The sequence below is a fragment of the Zootoca vivipara genome, chromosome 10 (assembly GCF_963506605.1).
Source record: "Zootoca vivipara chromosome 10, rZooViv1.1, whole genome shotgun sequence".
NCBI classification, from domain to species: domain Eukaryota; kingdom Metazoa; phylum Chordata; class Lepidosauria; order Squamata; family Lacertidae; genus Zootoca; species Zootoca vivipara.
This window is the reverse complement of record NC_083285.1, coordinates 20,244,655-20,257,595: the sequence shown is the minus strand read 5'-3', so window position 1 is coordinate 20,257,595 and position 12,941 is coordinate 20,244,655.

The window sequence follows — 12,941 nt, the reverse complement described above, 5'->3', positions numbered from 1 at the left end:
GGACCAGACCAGCCAGTCTTCAAAAGACATAAGCCAGGGGTCCCCAAACTAAGGCCAGGGGGCCAGATGCAGCCCAATCGCCTTCTAAATCCGGCCCACGCACGGTCCAGGAATCAGCATGTTTTTACATGAGTAGAATGTGTCCTTTTATTTAAAATGCATCTCTGTGTTATTTGTGGGGCCTGCCTGGTGTTTTTACATGAGTAGAATGTGTCCTTTTATTTAAAATGCATCTCTGGGTTATTTGTGGGGCTTAGTAATTTGTTCATATTTTTTTTCAAAATATAGTCCTCCCCCCAAGGTCTGAGGGACAGTGGACCAGCCCCCTGCTGAAAACGTTTGCTGACCCCTGACCTAAGCTCTTCTTGCTTGAAGGAGAATGCTCCAGCCACACTTTCTACCCAGCTCTATCCAAGGTCCTGACAGGCCCTGCCTTGCCAGCAAGGGCCTCCACTGCTGTCATCTGAGGCTTGGGCCTTGGTGGAACAGGACATGGCACATTGATGGCTAGTAGGTCTTAGCCTAGAAACTTACAAAGTCTGAAGTTGTAGCTTGGCCCACTGTCCCCTGCGGAGTCACTTCAGAGAAGTCAGAATTACTTGTATCTTTTGGTTTCTTTCCAGTTTCCCTGTGCCTATTGATCCTTTTGCTTCTTAGGGTTGGGTCCAAAGGTACTTTGTTGGCTCTCATACTGTTCTGGAGGGTACCTTAGCCCTCAGGAGCAGCTTGGCTGTGGGGTAGGGGTGGGTCTGCAATTGATAATAGGATGATAAAAATGACTGCATTCTTAATCATGCAACAACACCTTTGGATCCCAACATTTCTGTTGACTGCCATATTTCCCCCCCAGTGAAATGCTCTAAACTGGTGTAGTCAGTCATGCCATGTGACTAGTCAGAAGGCGTTGGGGTTTGAAAGACTCCACATGTAGTGACCGGATGGCATAGAGCTATCCCATTGCATTGCCTTCTAAGCAAACAGGTTTCTTTTGACGATGGACACAAATAAATTCTGGAGGAGGAGAATTTACTAAACAAGAACCTGCAAGCTCTACTGTAAAAACTGGTGAATCACTGAGCTGGTTTGTGACAATCTCACTTGAATAGGGATGCATAAGATGGGGTGAAAACCACTGTATTTTCAAGCAAAACAATACGGCTTTGTTGTATTAAATGTGTGTAAGTCCTGCATCATCTTCCAGTGAATCTGTGTGAATACTTTCAAGACTTGGGACTTTTTATTGATTTATTCAATTTCAGCCACCACAGCTTCTACAAAACTTCACTGAAAGCAAGTGAAGTTGGCGAAGACCAAATCAAATAATCCTTCTGTGGTTTCTTTCCAGCCCTTGCGGCAGATGTTTCTTTAGTTTACATTGGCTGGCTTGTGTTAAGGCAGCTGGCAAAAGGTGTACTTTTTTCTGCAGTATGAATTACGGTTTCCATGCAACGTGAATGTGGCATTTCTGTAGCATGAATCTCATCAGTTGGGGTTTGAGCAGTGAGGTCAGGGGTGGCCAGCTTCTCTGGGGTCAGTAGGCACATATGGAACGTTCAGAAAGTGGCAGTTACAAAATGGCTGCTTTGAGGGTGTTGCATAATACAAAATGGCTGCCATGGGGCTGTGCAGGCTAGGCTGAGCCACCACAAGCAGGAGCTGAGCAGGAAGTGCAAACAGTCTCTCACACACAGTGGACATTTATATGCATTTTATTCAGTTTTTCATGGACTTTTCAGTTTTGTGGACTTTTGCATGCATTTTATTCAGTTTTTCATTTATGGAAACAGAGGACATAACATGGGCATTGCAGGTGGTTCCTAATAATACATCCAAAATGCAGTTATGCATTGTGGATTTCTGAAGATATATTTACCTCTCTGGGGCACTATAGATGGTACCGGTGGGTACACTGGCCCTTGCAGGTGCTGCATTGGTAACCCCTGATTAGACTATTACATAGTGTTGCGTATTCTGATCTCTTTTGCATTTCTTATATTGAGTAATATATAAGCAGCAAGTGTCATTTGGCAATGACAGAGAAATCATTAATGCTTAGACTTCAGAATGGTGGATATATGAAATTTGCTCTGGTCAACAGTTAGCGAGGGTGGAAGATGCTTGGTTCAGCTTCTGCTCTAGCCATGAGCCCAAAGCACATGCTTGCTCATTCTGTAACTTTGCAATTTTCCACTATAGAAGTGACTCCCATGCTTACTGCATGCCACCTGCAGCGTCAATATTTTGCACTTTGTACCATGGTCAGAGCACCCCTTGGCTCTGAAGGGCAGGGCGTCTCTCCCAGTATGCATGCCAGAAATAAAGGGAAACCACAGCCGTGTGGTTTAAAAGATTATATTGTGCTCTGATTTCCGCAACAGCAGCATTTGTTTACCATTTGTTTACTTTGCAGTTCCTTTCACAGGTAGTGTGTTCAAAATGGCAAAGATTTAAAGAGACAAAACCCTTATTGCAGCTCCTTCCAAACTGAGGGACTTGGAAATAACAAATTCGTTGGGAACCTTGCCCTATGCAGAAGGGCTATGGAGCTGGGATGCATGCCTAATAAAACATAAATTTGTAAGCCCAGATAATGCCACAAGCGACAAATCCAAAGTGCATATTTAGTGACAAATATAGTTCTTGACATAGCCTACAGGACTGTTAGACTGGTGAAGATGAAACACTTTATCTTAGTATATCCTTGTGCCTTTTTTTAAAATGAATTCTAGCAAGGAAAAGCAGCATTTATGCACACTTCTTCTTGAACTTTCTGCTAATTTTTTTTTAAAAATGCCAAGTTAAATTCCCTTTGGAGATACATTAATGTGGAAAGATAGTCTCAATTTTTCTAAAGACAAAATAAAGTAATGTGCATGTTGCCAGGCTACGCAGGGTTGGGTAGTCCTATCTTATGGATTTGGATAAATTTATAGATTATGGGATGCTCTTCCAAGAGAAGCTCGCCTTGCATCTACCCTATTCTTATTTGGGTGCTAAGCAAAAACTAAAAAAAACTATTTAAAAAAATCCCAGGCATTTTAAAGAACAATTTTATGAATTTCTTTATTAGCTTGCTATACTTTTTAAATTTGTATTTTATTATTACAGAACAGGTTGCTCTGGTGCAATCTGGGATGTGTGGTCCTGCAACTGAAGAGTAGTGATTTGATTGAAATGGGGGTAGGGTCAAGACATGTCCCCCATCCCTTCCCTCGTGGCTGAATTGGACCCAGCCATGGGAGCGCCACATATTTAAAATCCTTGAACTGTGCCAATCATGTACAAACAGGATAATGAGGGTCCGGTTTTAAAAGGAAAAAGGGGTGCACTGGGTAAGCTGTGTGGAGCCTTTTGACTACCTATGTGGCATATGTTCTTGCAGGTTGACTCCCTTCCCCTTGCAGTTTCATTCACAAAGCTCTGACAAGGGCAGCGCATTTGGCTAGGTACAAATAAGTTGGAAAGAGTTTTCTACTGAAATGTCATCAATGGGACTACTACTGCATGCAAAGCTAATGTCTCACAACAAATGAAACTGATCTGTAGAAAACACAACTTGAAAAAAGAGACAATGCATGCATTTTTGTAAACCAAGAGATCTTTAATAAAAAATAGATTTAAAAAACAAACAAGCAAACAATGGGACCGGGGAAAAGTTCAGCTCCATTTTGCTGCTAAAATCAAAACACTCTTTGTACAAGATTGGCCTAGTTTGTTATTTCTTTCTTTTATATATCCCACCTTTTTCACCATGATGGAACCCAAGGCATCATACAGGGAGTTCCAAGGCAGATGCAGAACTTATCTTGCGTTCAAACGTATGGCTCTTCCACCATCATGGCTAACCTGGTTCTTTCTCCTGCATATTCCCCTCCCCAGCCTCATCAGCTCCCTGTCCCAGTTAATGTTATTTATTTTGGCATTTATATCCTGCTTTCCTGGGCAGAACCCTCCGCAAACTGGCTTACTGTATGCAACAACACTAATAACAGTGCCAAAAGTCATAAAAACAATTTAATGTGAAAACACCCATCGCATTAAAGTGAGCTAGCAGCATTTAAACATCTCAGTCTGGACCGGCAAGGATAAAGCATAAAGCAAGAGCAATGCTAAAACCTCAGCTAAAACCACAAACAAGGCTATAAGAGAAGCAGAAGAGAACAAGAGCACCACAAGCAACTCCCAGGAAGCAAGAGGCTTTTAGCAACACAGACTTGCCCGCAGAGTGGCTGCTGCTGAACATAAACAAACATGGTGCCATGAACTCTAGAAGGATGCAGAGGCAATGGGAATAGAATATGTCACCCATTGAGAATAGCCGTGCATGTGGTTTTGACTCCTGTAATGTACCGTCTGTGGGGCAACCCTTACCCCTGGTTTGGAAACTGCAGCTAATATGAAACGAAGAGGTTAGAATGCTTAAGTCAGACACTCAGCTGAAAAAGCAGTGCTGGCTACCTGTTAGCTACAGAGCCGAGTTCAAGGTTTTGTTGCTGACATTTAAACAACTTGGGACTAGGATGCCTCACAGACTGTTTCCTCTGGGACAGACCAAGCCAATCTCTCAGAACATCCAGAAAGAGACCCTGCTGGTCATTTTACAACCAGCAGATTCACATGGTGACAATGCCTTCTTGGTGATAGGATCTACCCTCTGGAATACTCTCCCACAGAATTGTGGGAGGTGGAGACAGTAATGACTTGTACATGCCCCTTATGTTTACCCAAACTTTCCTGGACTCTGATTATTAGTTTTATTTATTTATTTTGCACACTGCTAATATCTATTTGAGATAGACAGTTGTGTTTTGTTCATATCTCGCTGTATGCCTTTTTTATTATTTTCTTTTAAAAATAGTGTTATGCAGTATAATTTTTTTATAAATTAAATAAAATCACTTATGCATTAGAGCTCTAAGGGGAAAACGAGCATGGAGAATGCATCTTTTCCTTAAAGAGTGTTCTTGTTTGGCCCTGATATGCAGAAATGCTGAGTGTACACCTTTGTAGTCTATATTCATTGCAGAATAAAAGGAAGGCATTGATGAGTCAGTTCAAAGGCTTATCTAGTTCCAGCATTCTGTTCCCACCGTGGCCAGCCAGAAGCCTATTGAAACCCCACAAGCGGGACTTGAGGACACAAGCTCCTGCTCAGGTTCCCCAGCAACAGCAGCTGATATTGAAAAGCACCCTGCCTCTTCGTCTGCCACTGGCAATGATGTATAACCATCATTACTAGTATTCATGGAAATGCAAAAGTGCTAAATGCTCATTCCTGCATTTTGCCAGAAGGCCAATCAGTGGGTGCATAAGCACACTTTGTCCTATGAAGATTCATCTGGTTTATGAACCAATTGATGGCAGCTGAAGCTGAACTCTGCAGAAATATGGGTGAAAAAATGGAACATCTTAGCTGGAAAGGCCTGAAGCCATTTTGCTCCCCTCCCCCCGAGTTTTGCCTTGTGTCTTAGGAATTTCTCTGAGAATGTCACCTTGTTCCTATTTTGTGCATCCACTGGACCAAAGAACATGAACCCTTTTGAATGCCTCTCTTTCCTGTTCAGGAATAAAGTCAGTGAGCACAACACTACCTCATCCATCATTCTACCCACTCATGTAGGAATGTTCATGACTGTTTACAACTGCCTGCCTAAACCGACCAATCTTTGCATGAATGAATAGTTAAACTGCATGTACTTTGCTTAACATTTTCCTACGGCAGAAGTCTAAAGGCAAAACTGACCTTCAAACGATCAACCACATTCTGTCTTTTTCTTTCCCCTAAAGAAAATTTTGGAACAAATGTGGAGATGTGGAGAAAATGAATCTTTTTTAAAAATTGGAATAAATTTCAGCGGGTGCCATTTCACAATTAATATCATCATTCATAGATGCAGCGGCTGATCAATTACAAGATACCTGTAAGTCCTTTTTTGTTTTTTCAGGATCATAAATAGTAATCTGGCATTAAATATTTGTGATCTGGGCCAGTAACCTTTTTTCAGTCTCACAGCATCTTTTTTAATTAAAGTATATCTTTGTCCCATGTCTATAAGCTTCTCTCTGACATTTCATATACAAGGCACCTCGCCACAAAAGGTCAAGCAGTACAGTTATAAATGGAAAAGAGATTACAAGTATTCTCAAGCCACAGTGATCCAAAAGTGAGTTAAAACTGGAGCATTTCTTTATAGTCTTGGCCAGGCTACTAAGAGGCAATCCCTTCGGAAGAGTTTTATTATGAGAACACCAAAGTAAAAAAAGGGGGGGGGGGAGAGAAAAGAAAGAAAAATATTTGTTAAATGGAATTATGAACTATGTTGATGTGCATGCTGAAGTAACTGTTTGAGAAGCATCATGTTGAGTTTAAGATGTCCTCTTTAAGCATTTACTTGGACACAAATTGCATTGAAAAATCAATGGGACTCATAAATACATTTATGATCACGATGTCTCTGCGGGGTTCTACAGTTTGCTGTTCAGCTGGAAGAATGGTTGGACAACAAAGAAACCCTCAAAGACCAGTATAACTTCACATGTCATTTTATTGCATTGGCACAGAAAAACCACACATGGAAAGTTGCATTGGCATAGAGACTTAGAATGGTGCAACTGCCCATTGTAAGATCTTGCATCACATGTGTTGGTTTAGAAGGCGTGGTGGTGGAAGGATTAAGGAATAGGGAAACCGTGCACAATCTTCTCAAGATTATCAGGATGCTTGTCAGCAGCTCCCGGCTGGTTGCCCAGGAAAATATAAAGACAAGAAAAAGTTTCTTACAGTCCTTTTATATTTCAATCTTTACAGAGATACAGTGGTACCTCGACTTACGATAGACTCGACAACCGAATTTTTCGACTTACAAATGGGGCAAATGGCCGCACGCTTAAGAATTTCTCGACATCCGAACGGAAACCGCGGCGGTTTTAGATAGGGTTTTTTTGACTTATGAATTTTTAGATGGGGTTGCTTCGACTTATGAATTTTTCCGTTTCCAATGCATCCCTATGGGAAATCGTGTTTCCAATGGCGCTTTTCGACTTACGAATTTTTCGACCTACGAAGGTGCCTTCGGAACGGATTAAATTCATAAGTCGAGGCACCACTGTAGGCTATAGAACCCAGCCTCTTGGATAATGGCATTGTCCCGAGTGAATCTCCATCCCCCTTCCCTCCCAATTCCTCATTTGTCATCCTCATCATCTCCATTACGGGCGCTGCTGAGTGCCCTCTGTCTTGAAGCTCTACTTTTAAGGCTCGCCGGGTTCTGGGAGATGGAGGGTCTGGAAAGCTTTCTAATGAAAACGTGTCAGCCAGGGGTTGCTCTGGCTCTCCCTGACTTCCCAGCTTTCCCCCTCATCTGCCTCTGAGCTGCAACCTCCCTCAAACCCGTTGTAAATCTATACTGTACTGTCTTCCTCTTCCTCCTCCGTGGAAAGGTCAAGATGCGGAGGCGGTCTCCACCATTCCTCCCTGACAACTGGATTGTTGCCACCCCTTTGCACTGATATAGCATGACAACCACATTGCATGAGCATTATTAAAATATTGCCCAGACATCTCTGTAGCATATAGGTGTGTTTACAAATGACAATGCTGTGCCATGCACTAATGTCAACACGGCACGATTGCACACTGCCAAATCTTTTCACCCACCCACATTTTTCAGGTAACAAAGAGAAGAGCACAGAAACAAACTGTAAAGCCCACTTAGTAAATGCACATTCATCACAGGGTAAAGAATGTCAGCTAGCTAGAGAATGCAGAAAAGGTTTCAGCCAGTGCTGGACATCCTTTGCAAGCTCAGTGACTTTTTCATAGAGGAATAGGGAAGAAAGCTGATTCACTTTGCATTTAAAGGCAAATCCACCTGATTTGCACTTTCAAAAACAATATGCGAACTGAAACACAGCCATGCTTTGAAACTGACTCATCTCCAAATTTTGCAATGCCAAGTAATTTGTACAAGAAGGCATGCAGAAAAATGCATTTCATTATGGGAAATTGCTTTGCAAAAATGTGAATATTAGGCAAAATTATGTTCAAAAACTCACAGTAAAAAGCTGATGAATTTTCACGAGGACTTGTTTTTACAACTGAGAGAAATTGAAACCGGAATTGACAGACTTCTACTTTCATATATGCCAGCCACATGTTACGATTTCCACTCCTAGGGTAGTTTTAGGGTGGAAAAACCTAAACAGAAGCTTACTCTAACGAAAGAAGAATATTGGAATGAAAATATGCATCAGTAAAAGTATAAAAGGAAAATGGCAACTGTAAATGGGAACTGGTGCAAGTTTCGATAAAGAAAAATGAAGTTCTAAAGACATGTTGGTAATCTATAGTATCATTGATTAGCTTCTTTATTTTCATCAGACCATTAAGCAGAATCTGAAGGCTGAATCTCTATCACACTGCAATAACCTTTATGGGTGTACATGGGTACAACTAAATAAGTTACTTGTAATGTCTTAAGTAGCCTAGTAAAGACTAAACTGCTGTGGCAGATCTTTCACAGTCTGTTTTGCAGTTCCCAAGGGTCTAAGCCATGATCTGAAACGTCCTTCCTGCTAATTTCAGTGAGGGTTTTTATATAGCCTAGCAATAACATATCTGTGCTATTACTTTGGGCTGTGCAGTTTACAAATGACTAGGGATGTTCAAGGATTTTGTTTGGTCTTCATTTTTAAGCAAATCAAGCTGGTTTACAGTTTGTGGGCTGTTATATAGTTCAGAATACAGTTATGCTTTCATTTTTTAATTCGTCTGAATTTCATCATACCATTCTTTGCTTTAAAAAAGTATTAAAAAGTACCAGTACCAACCAGAGCTACTATTACGAGAATCCCCTGGGAGAGGGATTAAGGGTTAAGCCACTCTGAAGACAGAAGTTCTCTGAGAGAAATAGGTTCTTCCTAACAGCACCCTTCAAAAACTACTGTTCCCAGAAACCTTTGCCGGAAGCCATAACTGTTTAAAGTGGTATTGTAGTGCTTTAAATGTAACATTTGAATGTTTCCTGTTTCTTAGCAACACCTAGTATAGAATTAGTTCACTAGGAAATAGTTTCCTATGTTTAAACTGGATTTTTTAAAAAAGTTTTTGGTGGGGGGCACAGATCTGATATCTGACCTCATATCAGTATGCACCAATTGTCTACTGGGTTTTATTAGATGTCTGTTTAAACATTCAAAAATCATCCACCTAAGCAGAAGCCATTTGTTCATCTTTCAACATCAAAGCGAAAATTCTGGTACTTGCAAATCACTCATTAGTTCATTAAAGAGTATCAACCTGACCAGCCAACATTCCTAAGTCTTTTCCTCAAGAGGAAGTACATTGGTTTCAGGCTTATCTGAAGCCTTGATAATACAGCCTCTTCACCCTTAATGTGATATAACTGGAATTACACACACACACACACAAAAGTTTGCTATTTACATTTGAATTAATGCCTTCTGTTTGAAGTTAACGAGCAAGCAAAACTGAAGTTCTATCAAACATTGCATTGATATCAAACCATATTGTAGGCAATCAAAATGACCTTTAAGAACCCATTTACCCAGTTGCATCAATAGTTACGCAACCACGTCCCGTTTCAAATGGATTCCTTCACAGCATCTGTCCACAAGGGCAAACAAAAACCTTTCTGTATGTTCTTTAATTAATTTTGCCTACCTCAGACCCTATTAACATATAAATGAACAATTCATCCTATTATTCCATTAATATAATATGCTGGATAGTATTCATTGGTATAATGAATGAATGAATGAACTTTTGTTCTTTCCACCACAAAATTTAGTAAAAGCAGAGAAGTTTGGAGCCAGCTATTTCGCCATATCCATTTGCCGGTTTACTCTTACATATAGATCTCCACAGATACCTTTCGCTGATTTTTTTGATTTTTTATTTACTGTACAGTGGTACCTCTGGTTAAGAACTTAATTTGTTCTGGAGGTCCGTTCTTAACCTGAAACTGTTCTTAACCTGAAGCACCACTTTAGCTAATGGGGCCTCCTGCTGCCGCCATGCTGCCAGAGCACGATTTCTGTTCTCATCCTGAAGCAGAGTTCTTAACCTGAGGTACTATTTCTGGGTTAGCAGAGTTTGTAACCTGAAGCGTTTGTAACCCGAGTTACCACTGTATCACCTATCTGCATCAAATTATTTTATATGCATAGAGGGAGGTCATTCACGAAGTATTGGCATGTTTATATTTTACATGGATATGGAGAGGTCATTCATGAAGTTCATTGGGTATCAAAGAAGGGGGTGCTAGAAAAGTTATAAGCACATAAAAAGAGCCTGCTGGATCAGGCCAAAGGCCCATCTAGTCCAGCATCCCATTCTCACAGTGGCCAAGCAGATGCCTCTGGGAAGCCTGTCAGAGCACTCACCTCACTTTCGATTCCCAGCAACTGGTAATCAGACGCATATTGCCTCTGGGAGGAAGAATAAGGTAAAGGTAAAGGACCCCTGGACAGTTAGGTCCAGCCAAAGGTGATGATGATGATGATGATACTCCACCCATCTGATTGGGATGCTCCATCCACTCTAGGGGGCTTCCAAAATATATACAAAAAAAAAATATTAAACTTTTTTTTTAAAAAAAACTATACAGGGCTGCCCTCAAATGTCTTCCAAAGGTTATATAGTTACTTATTTACTTGGCTCGGGGGTTGTATAACTCCATACCCTCCAACATTTCTCTGATGAAAATAGGGACGTCCTAAGGAAAAGTGGGACATTCCAGGATCAAATCAGAAACCGGGGTGGCTTCTGTAAATCCAGGACTGTCCCTGGAAAATAGGAGCACTTGGAGGCTCTGTTTTTATCCTGTTAGCACTCCCTGTTGGCTGTGATTAAATACATTCAAAAACATGTATTTAAATATTAATTTACATGAATATTTGTAGATAGATTAGATAGATAGATTAGATAGATAGATAGATAGATAGATAGATAGATAGATAGATGATAGATGATAGATAGATAGATAGATAGATAGATAGATAGATGATAGATAGATAGATAGATAGATAGATAGATAGATAGATAGATAGATGATAGATAGATAGATAGATGATAGATAGCTAGATAGATGTGGAATTGACTTATGTATGACCACCTATGGAAGTCAGAAATCTATCTTGTTGCACTCATCCTGATTCCCTCTCCCACTCCTCCTCTTCTGCATTTCCAGTCCAATTCTCCAGATGAGTGGAGTCCAATCTCAAGATCATGGCACTTTTAAAGTGACTTTCTTTGCATCCATTCCAACTGAGGCTGCAACGGAGACTAAGGATAGCTTTTGTTATGTATTAGTGTACATAGTTTTCCCTCAGGTCCTTAGGTCCTTGACAGTTGTTTTAGGAGGGAACTTTAGGAGGGAACTTTAGGAGGGAACTTTGAATTATGTTTGATACATTGTTTGAGCCAGCCTCTATAAAAGCAGGCCAGCTCGGCAATGCAGTTCAGTTCTGTTCCAGCTTCCAAATAAAGAGCTGCTTTTGAAGAATTGCTGTGTCTTCTACCCACTCTTTTACAGCTTTCATCATGAATTAGATGAGCCAGGAGGGTGGGCTTTCTCCCCAGGCATTTAACAATTGCCATTTATTGATTGCTGCCCTCCTTCACTTCTCCACATGAATGATACTCTCTTTCTCCCACAAATCTTCTCTTCCTTCCTGTCCAATACATTCCTATCCACATTTACTCAGAGGTAAATCCTTCTGTGTTCAATTAAACTTATTTCCAGATAGGTATGCATAGGGCTGCTCTTTAAGACCTAATCTCTCCCCCCACCCCCATTTTATTTTTAAGTGGAAATTTTCATCAGATTTCCTAAATATGTATTTGAAAATATTATTTTTTCCTCGCCATCTGTCTTCCCTGCCTCTTTCGCTTATATTTGTAATTCTTTAGGCAACTGTGTGTCTCCTTTTTAATTTCTGTGAACTGCTTAATTTATTTTAAGCACTTTACAAACAGTAATACAATTATTATTATGTAATGCACCAAGGCATAATTCAATTATTTGCTACAGGGACATAAACAGTTAGTGCTTTGAATCAGGCCTGCTTTTTATATTCATTTTATGGCATGAAAAGCCTTCACAAATTATTTTCTATCACTGCCCTCCCCCCGGGAGCATTTATTCTGAAAGGAGCCCAGGTGTTACGAGGAGGTCTGGGATCTACTGAGCCCTGGATTTGACAGTTTTGAATCAGACAGTATGGGCCATTTGTAGAAAAAACTATCACTACAGAAACTTAAACAAAAAATGTAGAAATCACCTTGTGGTGACTCTACCACAGGGGTAAGGAACCTCTGGCCTGCAGGCCAGTCTTGGCCTGTGAATGCTTCCAATTTGGCCCATAAGACCCATTTCCCCACAAACACAAACCCTGTGGGGTGTTGGCATGTGCAACCAACCTGACCAGGATTAAACTCCCTGCTCATCAACTAATGAACAGGGGGTTAAATCCTGCTCAGATTGGCAGGATTCAGTGCAAACTCTTCCCTGGTCCCTCCGTCAGTTTCATCAACATTGTGCTCTCCGTGACATGCTTTGACGTTCTGACTTTGGGACTTCAAAGCATCAAATTACCTTATATCATTGTGAAGTCAGGTGATTGACAGGAGAGTGACCCCACCCCCTGTCAAATCTGGTCTGTGAGGCCAATCCTGATAATCCTGTCTTACCATGTCAAAAAAAGAAAACACCAACTGCAGTGCCAGATATAGGGCAGCGCGGGCAGTTTCCCCAAGGAGGGCGCCAAGCTGAGGGGGCACAGTACAACAACAACAACAACAACAACAACAATTATAATAGCCTATAATTATACAGATACCTACTCAAAGTTGGGGTGGGTGGGATTCACTCAGGGCGCTGTATTACCAAAATCCGCCCCTGCCAATTGGGCTTAGGAAG